At 49.8% G+C, this 16442-nt stretch overlaps 1 protein-coding gene across 3 annotated transcripts in view; it reads left to right on the top strand.

The window, feature by feature from the left end:
- Tep2 (Thioester-containing protein 2) overlaps positions 1-16442 on the top strand; it is a 121218-nt gene that overhangs the window by 15135 nt on the left and 89641 nt on the right. Inside the window, exon 2 of one of the 3 annotated variants that reach the window (XM_077681341.1) lies at positions 9682-9712. The exons of the other annotated variants lie outside the window; for them this stretch is intronic. The gene's annotated coding sequence lies outside the window, so the exon portion shown is untranslated. The remainder of the gene's footprint in view (positions 1-9681; positions 9713-16442) is intronic. 3 annotated transcript variants of the gene reach the window in all.

The raw sequence follows: 16442 nt of genomic DNA, 5'->3' as shown, positions 1-16442 counted from the left end.
TCTCCCTCCCCCTAGCTGTGCCACACAACTCGAGGGCGCGAATTGAACAGCGCTTGGCGATGTCTGTGAGCCGAAGTTCGTCGGGTTTGGCGCCTGTTTCCTCGCTATTACGCGTTGGTTGTCCGGCATCACGAGGCTATTTATAGCGCTAGACTCGAATAAATGCGTGGTTGTTAGCATGCTGCCCCACCTAGTTTTTGATAGAATTTCGCACCGAAGCCCAGAAATATCGCGATACAAGGTCATACTTGTTTGCGCAGTGCTCATCATCGGATTAAACTTCGGACGCGACAGTAAATGTTTGTGCAGCTCCACGTCGTCAGACGAAAAAAAAAAAAGGTGGGGGGTGGGGGTGCAGTCGTGCAGACGCAGATGCCAATGTCACAGGCGAGACGCTTTCGCGTCCGTCCCCAGCGCAGTGGAAGCAGCGACCCTGTCCGTGTGCAGGGTCGCCGGCAGTTGTGTCTGCGGCCGGCGTTGATCCGGGTCCGCGAGCGGCGAGGGCACGCGTTCGGCTTCCTCGTCGAGGTGTCGGCGCGCCGCCACTGTCACGCTCGGCCTACGCAGCCCGAGTCGGGGACGTTAGGACGAACCCGTCACGGCTCGAAGGTATCAGGCAGCCAAACAAATCATATGCGCCGCGCTGCCATGCGTCCCGGATCGCGTCTTTCGTTTTCTGTCCGTCACTTCCCCATCTCAACCGGCAGCGCACAGCCCACGCGTGTCCTTTTTTTTCCCCTCCGCTCTTGGGTGCCGCTTGAGTACTGTCTCCGTCCCGTTATTCGTTCTTCCCAAAGCAACAGGCACTCGAGCCAGGCAAGATGACCGAAAGTAATTCTGAGGGCAAGATCGTGAGCTCTATCCAGAACTTTATCGTACCTCCGCAGCAGTGACTCTGACAAGTGTGAAATGCAACATGTTGAATGCTCGCCTCGTGGCCAAGAGGTTTCTTCGAAGCGTGGAATATGCGATGTGGCGCCTGCTGCCAGTGCTGGCTGCGCACGTGTGCCGGATGCTTTGGGGTAGGTCGGCGCTGGGGGTGCCCGACTGAAGCAGACGGAGCGGCGTCTCCAGCCGGGACACGCTGGCCGGGCCGAGTCGGCCATGCGTGCAGCTCCGACAATGGAAACGGCGCGCGCTCCTTCTGCGCGCCTTCTTCTTGGCCGGGGTCACGGTCACTGTCCCGCCGCCGCTAAATGGGGACGTCTGCGCTCTGCTCTGCGCAGGGCCCGCCGCCAGCCGGGCGTCGCTTCCACGACCAGGCCCCGCCGCTGATTGCGGCAAAAGCGCCCCACGCCGCCCACCTCTTCTGGTGACCATTTGTGCTGGGCCGACCGCGTTCAAGGCGATCCCTATCAACCGGGGCTGTTTCAGTGCTTTTCCTCGCTGCTGAGGTCCCACGCAAGTGAACGTTCGAGGCCGTCGATGTGTGAGAGGGAGAGGGTGCTAAGCTTGCTGTTGGTGTTCGACCCTGTCGCACTTAACGCGATCATGAACAAAAAGGCGGCTGTACGGCAAGAACAAAGCTCTTGTAGAAGAAACAAATACGGCCTCACTGTGCCGCTACTACAGCATTTGATCAGTTCTATGCAGCCCCCTTTTTTAACTGTCTAAAGTAGCAAAAGGGAGGTTGGATTCGAAGGCCGAAACATGTCAACTTTTAAATACTTTAGCCCCGTTCACCCTTGCGACTGGAGCAACAAAAGCTAGCGATGCGTCCGGAGCGACCGCCATACGCAGTGCTCACACTTTGCACGCGACACGAGCGACAATGTATTTTTGCTTTTCTTGTTATTGTCCCTCACTTGGAACGAACGTGACTTCACGGGAGTTTCGGTTTCGGCATGGCACAATATCCGCGTTCTATGCCAGGATACACGGAGGAAAGAAACTTTCCTCCATGCCAGGCTGTGACGTCAGAAACACTCGCCTCTTCCTTCCGCGTCAACTGTGACGGCGGCGAGCAAAATTTGTCGGACCAATCGCTGGGCGGCAAGAGCGACAGAAATCGCGTCGCTTCTGTCCCTTGTGGTCGCTCCAGTCGCAAGTGTGAATGGGCCTTTTGTTTGCTATATTCGTGGGCTGCGTACAGTCGGGAAACGTGATAATCTTGATGCTTGTAGTCCTGACGTATTCTAAAGCATTCAAGGCCATTGCGCCCTGCGGTCGGGTTGGGTCAGCGATGCTGTAAATTGTGGTTATGCGCAGATACAAAGCATGGGTAGCGAATGGGCTGAAGAAGCTGCGTGGTTTCCTCTCAAACAGAACATGTCAGTTAAGAGTCGCGACTTCATGAGCATTTCGACGTCTCTGCCGGACACACTAAACTTTCTTACACCCTTTTTGGCCAAAAAGGGTGTAAGAATCTTGTCCCATGGCGAACACCTTTAAAGGTGTTTTGGCGAAAAAAAGGTGTACGGATGAAAAAAAGGTGTTCGTGGGAACACACTAAAAAAAGGGGTGCAAGGTTGCTCAACACCCTAAGATAAGGGTGTGTCCAGGGCAGCAGCCACGCGTGGCAGGGTGAATCGGCGGAGCGCGCAGCATTCAACACAGTCAATACGCACAAGTTACACTTGGAGCACAAATTAATTGAGCAAGAAAACCAACGGGATGCAAGCGGTACAGGGAGTGCATACTTACTTAGTAGTACATGCGCTCTTCTTGCTTTTATATCCAGGAGAGCAAGGCCCCCGATCGAGTCGGTGGGCTTGGCGCAAAAAACAGATATTTTAGCGCTAATGTTGGAGCTATGGATTGTACTATGAGAATATACAAATCAACACGCGTATTTGCAAAAACTTTTTAATCACGAGGTAGTTTTTGTGTTGCATAACTTATAGAATTTTATTAAATACCAAACAAATGTTCCCGCCACCTCAACACCCTTCAAAAAGGGTGTTCATTATTTGAACACCCTTTTTCTTAAAAGGGTGTAAAGCTACAAATAAGGTTAAAGGAGCCATGAAGACAAAATACAAGTTTGGCTTATTAGAAAGACTGCTGAGTCCCGATAACAATGATACGAATATCATCGCAATCTTCGAACAAAGAACGGAGATATTAAAGAAAACGTGTGAAGCAGTCGCGACCCCCTAGACAATTTCCCGCAACTTTTCTATGACGTCACGGAACCTTGTTTGCGCGATTGGCGGCCGCCTAAGTGACCTGTTGTGATGACACATGACTCGACGTCTGTAATGGGGCCTCTAGTTTCATTTGACCGCATCACTTGAATGCTAACGTGCAGTTAACGCACTGAAAATTATGTTTTATTGTTGGCCCGTATGACGTCATGCTTGCTCATAACACGTCACTGTGGCGCAAAATTTGAAAATTTTTAAATACTTCTTGCTTTTTTTTCGTTAAAAAACATCTATTGGGGCTGTAATGGAGCTGAGTGAGATACTGAATCCTAGTTCTTTCAAATTAAACGAAGTTGTATTTTCTCTTCATGGCTCCTTTAATGAATCTAAGAAAAAGGGCGTAAAGAAAAATGGTGTAAGAAAAGACCGCCAACTAAGCAAAAAGGTGAAGAGACCTCCAACCTTGGATGCATTTTGTACCTGTTTACACGGGTGGACTGAGCATTTTATACAAGCGGGGGTGTTTTGTACCGCACGATGTTTAAAGCAATATGAATTGCCATAATTTATTACCAGTGAAGCTGTTCGAGCTTGAGCTAGTTTCGGTGGTGTTAGAAAAAAAAATGGAAGGAAAAAGAACTGCGGCACCTGTAAAGGGTGCACCACCGCAGATAGGGTATTATAACAGTGAAGTCGGCTTTCGAGCTTGTTAGAGTGTGAGCACAAGGGGCGTATGCGTATGCGCACCTCTTACTATACCACTTCAAAGGAACTAGTCTTTTTGGGATTGTAAAAGGCAAAAAAAATTGGCGCAGCTTGCAATAGTGGTGCAAGGCTGGAGAAACAGCATACCTGGGGGCCGACCTAACTTGTTTCCCCCTTGGATCTCCTGGCAGTGGGGGATAGGAGGGGGAAGGGAGGGGGGAACACAGTAGAACAGCCTTGTAAGATCCGGTTAAACTTGGTTTCATCCCTCAGCGGTCATCCTAGCTTAGCAAGAACATTGCAAAGCTTAGCAAACAACAAAACGTAGCAACACCGGAAGAAACTGGGTGTAGGAAAAAATGGTCCCGGAAAAAATGGTCCCGGAAAAAATGGTTCCGGAAAAAATGGTCCTGGAAAAAATGGTCCCGGAAGAAATGGTCCCGGAAAAAATGGTCCCAAATCCAAGGTAGGAAAAAATGGTCCCGGAAAAATTGGTCCTGAAGCCAAAGCACGAAAGGTAGTCTTGTTCGAGTAAATCCGGTTAATCGCACCAAGAACGTTTGTTTTACCGAAATTCAGGTTGAGTTGTTTTCATGGCGTCTCCAATATTTTATTTTCTAATTTGCCGTTATGCTAGCTTAATCCACAGATGTTTCGCATTGATGACGTCTCAACCACATATAGCATGCATAAATCTCAGTACATCTCTGTTTTGAACGCGCAGGTTGTGAGGAGGGTAAACCGCTTCCACACAACCTCGACAGGTGAAGGTACCGATACGAAAAACAGGATCCTGGTGATGTGTAGTGAAAGGAAGGAGCGTCAGAGGGGGCTGCCCAGGGGGCTATTCAGGAGTGGACGGGGGCGACCGTTAAGTTCGTATGAAATTTCAAGGCATATCAACAAAAACTTTCGCCTTCACATTCTCAGAGTTGTAAGCCCCCACCCCCCTGCAATTTTTTACGTTTTTTTTCTTAACTTTTTATTACACTATGTTGCTATTTGTTTCTCTTGAATGCTTTTTTCCTTTGTTTATTGGTGCTTTGAAGTTAAAGATTGTATATTTTAATTGTATTTACATTTATATTTCGGTGGCCGGACATTTCGGTGCACGGACATGATGGTGCACGGATATTTACGTGCACGCACATTTCGGTGCACGGACTTTTCAGCGCACGGACGTTTCGGTGCACGATGTTTCGGTGCGATCATTTCAGTGCACGGGATGTCCCAGACATTAACTTAAAGCTTTAGCTTTAATATTTTAATTTCGATATGACTTTACGTTCGAGAGTTGGGTTTGGGCCGCACTGCGCAGAAACGAAGGCTAAACCAAGGCGGAGCTTCAGCGCGTAAATCCCGATTTCAATTTACACCGATTCTGATGAAACCTCGCAGCGTAGAGCTTTAATGACCTTCCAGACACTGAGATAGCTGTGTCCGACTAAGCTTCTAAACCGGCTGTTCCAGGCCTCGCAGTTGTTTGGGCGGTTTTAATCCAATTACTTGCACTAAATTTTTAATCGGTACTCGACCCAACCATCCATCTATACATCCATCCATCTGTACGTAAATCACCCACCCATCCATCCAACCTCCCCTGAATATTAAAGCATTCCATCTCTTTCTCAACCCTTTAGCTAAAACGCAAACGCACAAAAGCAAAGCCGCCAAAAAGTTCAGATCTGACTAACTTGAAGGGAAACACGTCGACTGGAGCATGGGACCATTTTTTCCTAAATGGTCACTGGGACCATTTTTTCCGGGACCATTTTTTCGGGGACCATTTTCTCCGGGACCATTTTTTCCGTTTCCGGAAGAAACTAGGTCGACCCCCAGCTCCGCTGTTCTTAATTTTGCAACTGAACCACCGTTTCAACAACCTACAGAAAGCCAAGCGTGTTGCAGTCGGTAAACACCCTTTTCGTCACACGAGAATAGTCTTTTTAATTTTGAAGGTTCAAATTGGTGTTACACGTGCCAAAGCTAAACTTGGGGCATGAGGTGCACCGCATATTGAAACGAGCGATCATTGCATACGAGTAAGTTTTTTTTTCGTTTGAAAATTTCTTGCGAGTAGAGGAGTATATGAAGGATGTCTTCTTTACAGTGCTATTATACATCCAAGCATGGCCTTATTCAATGAACAGCTGAACACCTTTTCCGCACCGTTTCAATATCCGAAGAAAAACCAAGGGTGTTGAAGTTGATCAACACCCTTTTTTCATACAAAAAGGGTGTAGAGCTAGGAAAAGGGTGTTGAGATTCAAGAAAAAGGGTGTAAAGGCCTCCCCCTTTTCCCGCTTATGCTATATACACCCTTTTTGGCTAAAAGGATGTAAAAAAAGTTTAGTGTGGTGTTTGCTTCTTTCGCAGGTTTATGATTTCAGCTTATTGCTTTCTCGAGTCAATATAGACCACCGTCAGAACGATTTATGTTCATTTAGCCTCCCAGAGCGCTGCGCAGTCGTGGCGGGTCGACGCACGGGGCACGACAGCTCTGCATTAACCCGGGCCGCGTGTTTTTGCGTGTCTCCGCCGCAAGCCCTTGCGTGTCTCCGCCGCAAGTGTCGCATGCTGTGACAAAACAGGCCGAACCGCAACAGCAAAACAACGGGGTTTCTTAAGTTTCTTGAGAACGACGAAATTGCTTGACGGGCTACTAGTATCAACACCTTGCAGAGTAGTTAACTCACGTCGCGGGGATGTTCAGTGTATGTAAGCAAGACTTCCTGCCGTTTTTGTGCATAGTAGCAGGCATTTCTCTCGCTCGGGTAGTTTTCCAGAGCTCTCTCATTTGCCCGCGCTGCTTGAAAATCAACGTGCCTGCGACGTATGGCAAATCAGCAGGAAGCCTCGCATGGCGGGAGTGTAGGATGGAGGAACGCAACGTCCGGCACTCTATTTCCGCCCACTTTTCACCTCCTTAGTAAATTTCGTAGCCGAAGGGGCACCATAAATTTGGCTCACATACTGGCATAAACACCGCACAAGAGCACACACAGGGCTTGTACTGCTCGGGTGCCTAGATGCACCATATGTTCGAAGCAACGTCTCTCGGTGTACGTCAATCTGCACGTTCCCGTTGACGACGTTAGAGGTGAAAGCGAAGCGTTAAGCCTAACGCCAGGCCGGCGCATTCCCGCGTTCTTAGCTCGCGCGTCATCTGTCGGGGCAGCGCTGTACGTTCGCAAGTTTCAGTGGGTGCCACTAACGTGAGGCGGAAGCGTACCTGCTTTCGCGTCGCCGATCAAGTGGGGCATTTAGCGGGAACGCGCTTTGCTACTCGTCGAATCGCTACTTCTGTGAGAGAGAGAGAGAAAAAACATTTTAATGAGCTCAAATGTGAGAGTGGAACCCTAGTCCGGGAATCCATGCGTTGCCCTCGCCGTCTTGGCCCGTGTCACCAGGAGAGTCTGGTCCTGTGCCGAAATTACTCTTGTGGCATGTACTAAGCCGCGTCTCGAAGTCGAAGGCCGCAGAACGCATTCACGAGGTCCACTTCTAGTCAGGGGCATCGGGGCGTCGGGGATGCGTACTCGTCGCGCAGTCGGGGATCCCTGCGTTCGATTCCCATTCAGACCCAAATTCACCAAATTTTCTTTTCAATTCGATTACTTTACTTTGATTCTATTTGCACCGCCAGCTGTTGTGTCTGTCATGGCTTAGTTGCGACGTCGGATTCTTGACCTACCGAGTCAACTTGTGCTTTCTGATCAAAATGGCTTCTACCACTTGCTGGGAGATTGATGGTCGCCGAGACAGAAATTAGGTGCAGGTCACCTTATTGCATTTGTGTTAATGATACCTGAGTTTTTGGAAGTCTCCTGATAATACCACTGTGTCTGTAGCGGCAAAAAGGGGGCGCACTCGTCCGTACGAATGCAAGCAGACCTTTCCCACATACATCCCAGTTGTAGAGTAGTCACGGGTAATCCACAGAAAGGTTTGCAGTTTGGTGAACCTTTTTTTTTTTATTACGCCACGGATTAATGAGATTTCGCAACTGCAGATTGGCATCAACGCTTCGTAGTTGGTGATTAGCATTGACGTGCTGAGACACTAAAGGCGGAGCATGGCGTACGTACGCATTCGATGCACGCAGAAATTATTCCCGGAGAGTTTAAACGACTGAGAATATCTGAAAGCATCTCGCTTTGATGTCGCGTGTTACATTTTCGGGGTAGGTCGGTCAAGATGCGGCAAAAAACTTCTTGTTCCAATTTATCTATAGCATCTGTGAAGTTGTGCGGTGAAATGCGCAGCTAACGGAGCGCAGGGGCACGCATCGGTCGTTTAGCGACTCCAAATAGGCATGGCAAGCGGACCAAAACATAACTGCCTTCCTGCAATCACACCAATCCCGCGTGCACAGCTCGGTTGCGCAAATGAAAAGGAACTGAAATATTTTTTCCTTGCCGGTTGAAAACACTGTTCGAAATCGTCGGCGCGATAAAGATAGCGTTTGAACACATTCAAATTATGAGTGCGCTTATGCCTGGAGCGGTTTCATTCGTTTTGGTTCGTCGTTGATCACAGCACTCGGAAAGGTGACCCCCCTCCACCCACCTGCAGCGGTGGCTCAGTGGCTATGGCGTTGTGCTGCTGAGCACGAGGACGCGGGTTCGATTCCCGGCCGCGGCGGCCGCTTTTCTGATGAGGCGAAAAGCAAGAGCGCCCGTGTGTACGAGATTTCGGCGCACGTTAAAGATCCCCAGGTGGTCAAAATTAATCCGGAGCCCTTCTATACTACGGCGCGCCTCATCGCCTGCGTTGCGTCGGCGCGTTAAACCCCGCAATCAATCAAATCAAGGCGACCCCCTCCCCCTTCCTTCCTTCCTTTAGGACCCGTCTAGCGGATCCCCCCCCCCCCTCACGTGGCGTGCATTACGAGCCCGATGAGAAGCGCCCAGAGTTAAACAAATACATAAATTTATAGAATAATAAAGATAAAGACAACAACAAATGAAAATGAATTGATGAAAGTTCGATCATGTGGGAACTGTTTTCACGCAGCGGATGCCGTGGGAATATTCGCACGCTTTCGCAAGAGCGATAGCTAACCGGCTTCTTCGTGCCAGCTACCGAGCGGGGACCCTGTGGTGACTCTCTATTGGAAGTATAGTGTCATCAGCCCGACAGTCCTCGACAATCAATCCATCAGGGACAAGCCCCATGCATGTCCGTACTCGCAATACGTTAGGGGAAATTCCACACAAACCCTAGCTCGGTGGCGACGCATGACACCCCGAGAAAAACATTCTCGTCGTAGGCAGCTGGCCTGGCTCTTCTTAGGCGTCGATTTATTCTGACCGTCGTGGAATGCTTTCGATTTGGCTGGCATAAATTTTAGCGAACACTCTATGCACAGTCGAGTAGAGAATATATATGCGTGCCGACGTCATGAAGATCAATATTCAGCGTTGGAACGGTGGTTTGGGCTAGTTGGTGCATACTGACTGAAATTCAAAACAGCGCAAAAAGACGGGACAAGAAAGACGACACAAAAAAACGACGGCACACAGCGCCGTGAGTCGTCGTTTCTTGTCCCGTCTTTTTGCGCTGTTTTGAATTTCAGTTCAATCAATATTCAATCTCGTCGATCGCATCGTAATTTCACCTTAATTGCGTGCAAGGTTGAGGCAAAGGGGGGAGTTGGCTAATTTTGCGATCCGTTTGTGTGAGTGTGAGGGGTGTTCTTTTCTTGCGGAAGCGATGTGGGCGGGGACTTGACGGGCGCTAGTTGCACGGCGAGCGTGGTGGCGCCCGTCCGGCATTCTCAGTGTCACGCCTCACTACTCCTGCTGACAGTACGGTCACGCACTGTAAACCGGATGCTTGCTTGTTTTGGATGTTTGAGGCGGAAACAATTATGCTTTCTATTTTTCAGCCCTCTACCGGCGCAGGAAATTGCAACAGAGGTAAGAACTTTTTACGCTATAATGCAACTTTTTACCCTATTTTCCGCCATAACGTGCTTACGCTTATGGAAACAAAGAAACAAACAAACAAACAAAGAAACAAACAAACAAACAGTCGGGATTCAAACTAACTGTTTTGTGATGGACTGATTCGAGCAGCGAGTAAGCCCTAACCATATGGACGCGAAATCACGCGTCGCGCGAGCGTCGGGGTCGTTCGGCGGCAACGCGCGGACACGCAGGACAGGGCGAGTAACCGCACGAGAGCGGCGAAGTCACGTGTCAGCCGCTGCGTCGACGTGCGTTGGTGGACGCGTTGGTAGAATTCCGCTATCCTTTTCAAGTTATTTTTGATCGTTTATGAGCAGTTATTTTAGATTGTTGAACTACAGTTTTCAGGGCCCTAGCTTTACCAAAAAAGAAAAATAAACACTGACCAGCCGGGCCTTCCTGCCGCCCAACATCCGTGCTGAAACGGGCGCAGAAGAGTACCCATTACCTATAGGGCAATATTGCAGCACTACCGACTTGAGCGGAGGAGGTATCCCCCACCACACCTCGACCTCACCAAGGAAGAAAGCGTAATCTTTCGTCGCCTCCAAACAAACACGTACACACACGGAATAATCATGCACCGCGGTTGCCCCACGCAATTTCCGTATCTCTGCCCTTATTGCGACATACCCGACATCTTGCCGCACATGATCCGGTATGGATCCTGGAGTGCCCTTGCGAAGACCCCCGCCCAGACCCGCCTGTGGGTAGCCAAGCATCATCAACAGCCCTGACTGCCGCACCACAAAATATTGCAAGCACGCACACAACCGGTCAACACGACATTGCCGAAAAGTGGGAGGCACTGCTGGTCTACGAGGATCCGGAGAACCAGAAGAATATGGTGAACCGGGCGAAGACGGCAGCCACCGCCACAGGTTTCCTGGACTGAGGAGACCTACCATCTCGGACCGGCAAGGACCAAGTTTGAAGTGCTGCGAAATGTATTTCAAGTTATCACCGTCAAATCTGAACAAAGAGAGCGTGATAAACGAAAACGCGCGTCGAACAATTTATTTCCTTGCAACTTGGTGCCCTACCTTGATGTTATGTACAGACTGCTTCGTGAATTGAAAGCGCAAGCAAAACAAAGTTCAGCGCTGCCTTGTTACTGAAGTTAGAGTCGAACGTCACTTGTAGATTAAAAGGCAAGATGCTCTGGCTCCCTTTGTTTACCCTGTAAAAAAAAGGCGGTCAAACCCTGACCGCAAGCAAAAAAAAAAAAAAAAAAAACTCCCAGCGAGGTTTTGCCAAGATTCGAACCGTGGACTTTCTAAACAGAAGCTCTTCGGTGGCTTTGGAGGAGTTTTCTCCTTTTCTGCGCAACGTGGAGGGTCTATTTCCGGTCTGGTGCCACAAAAAAGCAGTCGTAGGTGCCTGCTCGCAAGCAAGCGCTCAGACAGGTAGGGCGTTTTTGAAGCAATAAACGTTTGTTGTCATGTGATCTGGCTGAAAGGGGAGTACTGAGTTCGTCGCTCAAACTCCGCGCGCACTCAAAACACAAAAGAAACGCCAAAACTGCGCGTACATGCTCGGACATAGAACAGGTTTGTACACAGCGCAGACGACGGCGGATCGTCACAGGAAATGCGAGAAATAAGCTGCGAAATTGACCAGCGAAAGCCAGTTGGACAGCCATGGCCGCCGCAGTGACGCAGTTTAGGCCATGCGAGGGGTGCATAATGAAGAAAATTCGAGAGCGCGGTTGGTTTTTCCGCGTCTTTCACTGCGATTTGCGCGCTCACCGCTTCACGCGCACGTGTAATATTTGGCTCAGCTATTCCTGGCAGTGTAATCTAAACGTCCCGCGGGTTTACTTGCACCTCTCAAAGAGTGTTGCAGGGTCCCTTTAAATCTGCCCCCCAACTCTCCGGTTTCATTACACTGTGCTCGAGTGTGCGCGTACAACGGAGGCCATCGAGCGCAGCAGGCGCCGGAGGAACCGGCGGATGTTGCTTTTCGCATTTCTTGGGAATTTGGAGAGCTGTCTGCTACAGCTTACAACGGTCAGCCGTAATTATGTCGCAATTTCCACTACGGCCGCATTCAAGCCTAGCAACTTACGTCTAGGTAGCTCAGCTGTTTCAATTAATATTTATTTCATACGAAGAGCTTGGCCGCAATGCTAAGGGACGCACTACAAACGTCTCTGCATTTTCTTCAAGCTAGAAACAAACGAGAAAAATGGCTCGCTGGCACACGAGTCCAAGCCACCACACGTGAAAAATTAGTTCCAAGATCCGGATGCTCCGGAATATGTCGCGAACGCAAACAAGAAAACCCGTTGTCCACTCTACAGTCCATATTACAGGATATGCGTAAGACGCTACACCACGCAGGCCAGCACAGCACCATTGGGGCAGGCGTCAGCGTAGGTACGTTCGTGAAAAATCACAAAATGTGGAAAAATGTAAGCTTGAAAGCTCGGAGGCCTGAATTTTAATAACGTGTCATATGTCGACGCAAGCCCTGGCACTTCCTCCAAGCACCTCTACGGTACGACTCACGGCTTTGGGACTGCACAACACCATCGAAGAGCTCATGGAGGCCCACCTAACGGCGCAGAAAGTAAGACTCGGAGCAAGCCCAACGGGTAGGGAAACGCTAGCTACGCTTGGTTACACGGCGTCGCACATCACGGAAAACGCAGTGGACATCCCGCCTGAACTAAGGACCAGAATTCTTGTCCGTCCAATACCCCGGAACATGGCCCCTCAACATCATGAGGGAAGACGCCTAGCAAGAGCAACTGCGCTAGAAAAACAGTACGGAGGACAAGACTACGTCGTATATACAGACGCGGCGGAATACGCGAGGTACGGGGTAAGATCGGCGGCCGTTACCTCCACAACCGACCTCCTTTCCAGTCTGACGCTTCGGTCGTCAAACACCCAGCAGGCTGAAGAGACGGCTATCGCCCTTGCCCTCTCCCAGACAAAGGCTAGCGTAATTATTACGGATAGCCAAGCCGCCTGCCGAGCATACCAAGCAGGTAGGGTTTCAAGACAAGCGCTTCGGGTTCTGCTTCAACGGCCACCGCAGAAGCAGGTCACAATCATTTGGACCCCGGCCCACTCTGCTCTTCGCGGCAACCAGACGGCACACGTCCTGGCCCGAGAACTCGCCCACCGGGCACCGCAAGAAGAGTCGGAGCGAACCTGGCAACCGCTCCTCACATACGCCGACATCACCCAACACTATCGACTAGCGAGACAACTCTATCCCCCAGTCACCGATCAGGCCACGAAAGAACAGGAAGTCATCCTGAGACAACTACAGACTAATACCTACCCCCACCCAACACGACTACATGCCATCCACCCTACTCTTTACGACCCCCTATGTACTCACTGCCAAGCACCAGGCACGCTGTACCATATTGTCTGGGAATGTCAACGGAACCCAGACCTTCCCCCCATCCCCAACCCCTCACGCGAGCAGTGGGAGAGTACGCTGGCCAGCTCTTCTCCTGAAACGCAGCTTTTGCTAGCGGAAAGGGCGAAGACAGCCGGTCGTACCAACGGAGTCTTGGACTGAAGACCCCGACCACAAATATGCTCACTTCAACTGTGATTAAAGTTTCTCTCTCTCTCTCTCTCTCTCTCTCTCTCTCTCTCTCTCTCTCTCTCTCTCTCTCTCTCTCTCTCTCTCTCTCTCGACGCTGTACGCGCGTGGCATGCATAAAGCATTGGCTGAAGTCTTAGCGAAATGGCCTTACCATATCTCGTGGTCCCGTGGGCGTTATAAGTTCATGATCTACTAAACCGACACTTTCGAATCATTATACACTATGCAGGCATATTTACGCGCAACAGCGGAATAAGCAGTCGATGCTATGCCCAGCGTGGTGGAGGGCACGCTCTTGTGGCAGTAACGCCGTGAATACGCTACCCTGCCCACGCATGAGGCCCCACACGACTATCGTCTTCAGACGGCATTCGCATCGAAGCAAGCTGGTTCGCGACCACTTTTGCGACCCTTGGCCGCAGCCTTTTGCGACCCTGGCCGCGACCACGCTGCGGCCAGGGTCGCACGGGCCACACATCTACAAACGTTGGGCCACACTACGTCTCTCTCTCTCTCTCTCTCTCTCTCTCTCTCTCTCTCTCTCTCTCTCTCTCTCTCTCTCTCTCTCTCTCTCTCTCTCTCTCTCTCTCTCTCTCTCTCGTGGACATCTTGTTCCATTTCCGTGTTCGCGAGCGCGGCTCCACTCGCTGCACACAGGTGTTTCGAATTTGGGGAGACTCTGCCGACATCAAATGGAGACGGCTGCGCAGTGGGCACCCGGTCTTGCGGGAAGCATTCGGTCGGCGCAGGACTTGGGAGGCCGTTGAAGCGTAATTACTGCACCTGCATGCGAGCGCTCTGCGAGGGCGAGCCCTCGTTCGGGCAAGGCCAGGCAATCGGTGGCTCAGTCTAGCCCCGTCGTGACTCACTCAGCGAGAGACCGGTTGGGTAAGGCACGGTCCGATCGAGTGACGGACATCCCTGATCAAGCCTGATCGGGGCACGCCATCTGAAATTCGTGTTGGCCATCGGCCTCGCTGCTTTCGGCCAAGCTCAAGGGCGCCACGTTCAGTTCCCTCAGGACAAGGGGTAATGCGAATGGGGGCTGCCGTGGAGCTTTTCTCTCCTCCGTGGGGTCCATTCTATAAGATGAGGCTTGCGTAGTGTCGTAGTTTTCTTTTTGTGCCCCCTGGAATGGACGCATCACCAGCAAATTCCCAGATCGGTTGGCCGTCTCTTCTCTGTGGTGGCCTGACGGCAATTTAAAGGGACGGACAGCCGATTTTTGTCCCGTATATGTTCTCTAGCTCATATGGAAGCCAGCGTGTTATATAGCCCGGTAACCACGAGCAATTTATAAACAAATTGGCGAAAATAATTTTAATTTGGCACCAAACTTTCTGAAATTGGAAGGGTGGCGGTTCGTAGTGTAGACACTGCAATATGTGTTCCGGTCATGTGACCTGCAAACCTCGCAGCTACTGTAACTGCTGAAACGTTTATTCACTTATTGAAAACTTTTTAACGCAAGTATTTGTATAAGTTTAAATTTCATATGTATTTTTAAACATTATTTTGAAAATTTTTAAGACGCCTCCCGCCGCCGCTGGGTTGCTGTCAGTGTGGCCAACTGAGCCTCCATGCCAAGAGAATAAACGGTAGCGTTCAGTAAACAGACCCAGTGAAGGAGCTTTGACGATTCTGCCTGAGTCAGGGGCGTTTCTTTTCAAATTTCAGTTTCCAAATACACCAACGGCAGCTTTGAAAAAAAAAAAGGACGCGCCCGGGAAGAATCGGACTGCCGACCTCCAGAACGTGAAGCCAGATTCTACCTATCGTCCATCTCAACAGATGGCGCTTTTGCGCAAAATAGACTTGTGAATTAAAAAAAAACACATAAAAAAATAAGAGGGCCTGCGATTCACATTTTTTTTAGCTAGGGACAAGTTTTTAAATACCGCTTTTCAGCTCGCATACAGACAAAAGTATGTTGCCGCGCTACTGTATGTCGTGGTTGCCAGCATTGTTTTTGGGAGGACACACACGGCTCGTAGATCTAAAGATTTCGATTTAAGAACTTCTGGGGCGTTATCAGCAAAACCGTTTATCGTTAAGGTGCTTGAAGGGGTGCACTTTCATTTGGGATAGAGAACATATACTCGGCAAAAATCGCTTGTCTGTCCCTTTAATATTTTAATGATGAAATCATTAATCGGGTACTTATTGCGAATCTGTGGTCTTTGTTTATCACTATGTCCAGGCGTATTGTACGTAGGTTTTATACCTGGGGAGAATGTGTGGAAGTTTTACTTGACGTTTTTCCGATGTGGGGGAGGGGGTGTTATCTTCAGGTATGGCTTCATCAGGAACGCTCCACATACGGTGCGTTTTCCACTCAATAGACGAGCATTATCTAAATTCCCATAATGGGTGACAAGAATTCCATTCCTCGATGTCCGGCTGCAATCACGCACATCATATGTCCAGAAACAGGCAGCGATGAAGCTTTTTAAGTGTATTGAAAGGTGAACGCATGCCGCAGTAGTGTTTGTCATTGGGGAGGAACCGCTGCGATCGCGCCTATAATTATACCTTCTTGATGTGCTTTTATTTTGCATGAAAAAAAAAAGCAAAAGCTGCGAGACTTTCTGGTTGTCATCACGAAGGAGGTTAGCGCTTCAAAAAACAAGACACGACAGAAAAATGGACAGGACGGACGCTGCCACTTCCATTTTTCTGTCGTGTCTTGTTTTTTTAAACGCTAACCGCCCTTGTGATGACCGTGAACCGACCAGCCCAGCAGCAAGTTTTATTAAGCCATCTTTCTGGTTGTCGCTCTGGGGAAATTGGCTCATCACAGAGCTGCTTAACAAATTTCTGACACGCCTGAGTAAACGTAGACTGTCGCACCTCTGTCATTTCTCCGATGTGGAAACAAGGTGACCCAGGTGGGTGGTGAGTCTGTTTAGGTGCTACAATCTCGAATGTGACCTGGAAAGGGAAAGACGCCAGGTCCGTAGTCTGTTTTCTTCTATCTCGGTACTGGAGAAACGGGCTCCGACGGAAGTGGTTCCGTAAAAAATCGTTCTTGGGCAGGGTTTTTGGCCTTCTTCCGTATTACCGATTTTGGAGAGAACGGAACCTATTCTGTGGAGTCCGTTTTTGCAGC

Source organism: Haemaphysalis longicornis, unplaced genomic scaffold (genome assembly GCF_048455015.1).
Source record: "Haemaphysalis longicornis isolate Haplotype H1 unplaced genomic scaffold, Haemaphysalis longicornis Haplotype H1 scaffold_1, whole genome shotgun sequence".
In the NCBI taxonomy this organism is placed as follows: domain Eukaryota; kingdom Metazoa; phylum Arthropoda; class Arachnida; order Ixodida; family Ixodidae; genus Haemaphysalis; species Haemaphysalis longicornis.
The sequence above is the reverse complement of the archived record's forward strand: the minus strand, read 5'-3'. Positions and strand labels throughout refer to the sequence as shown.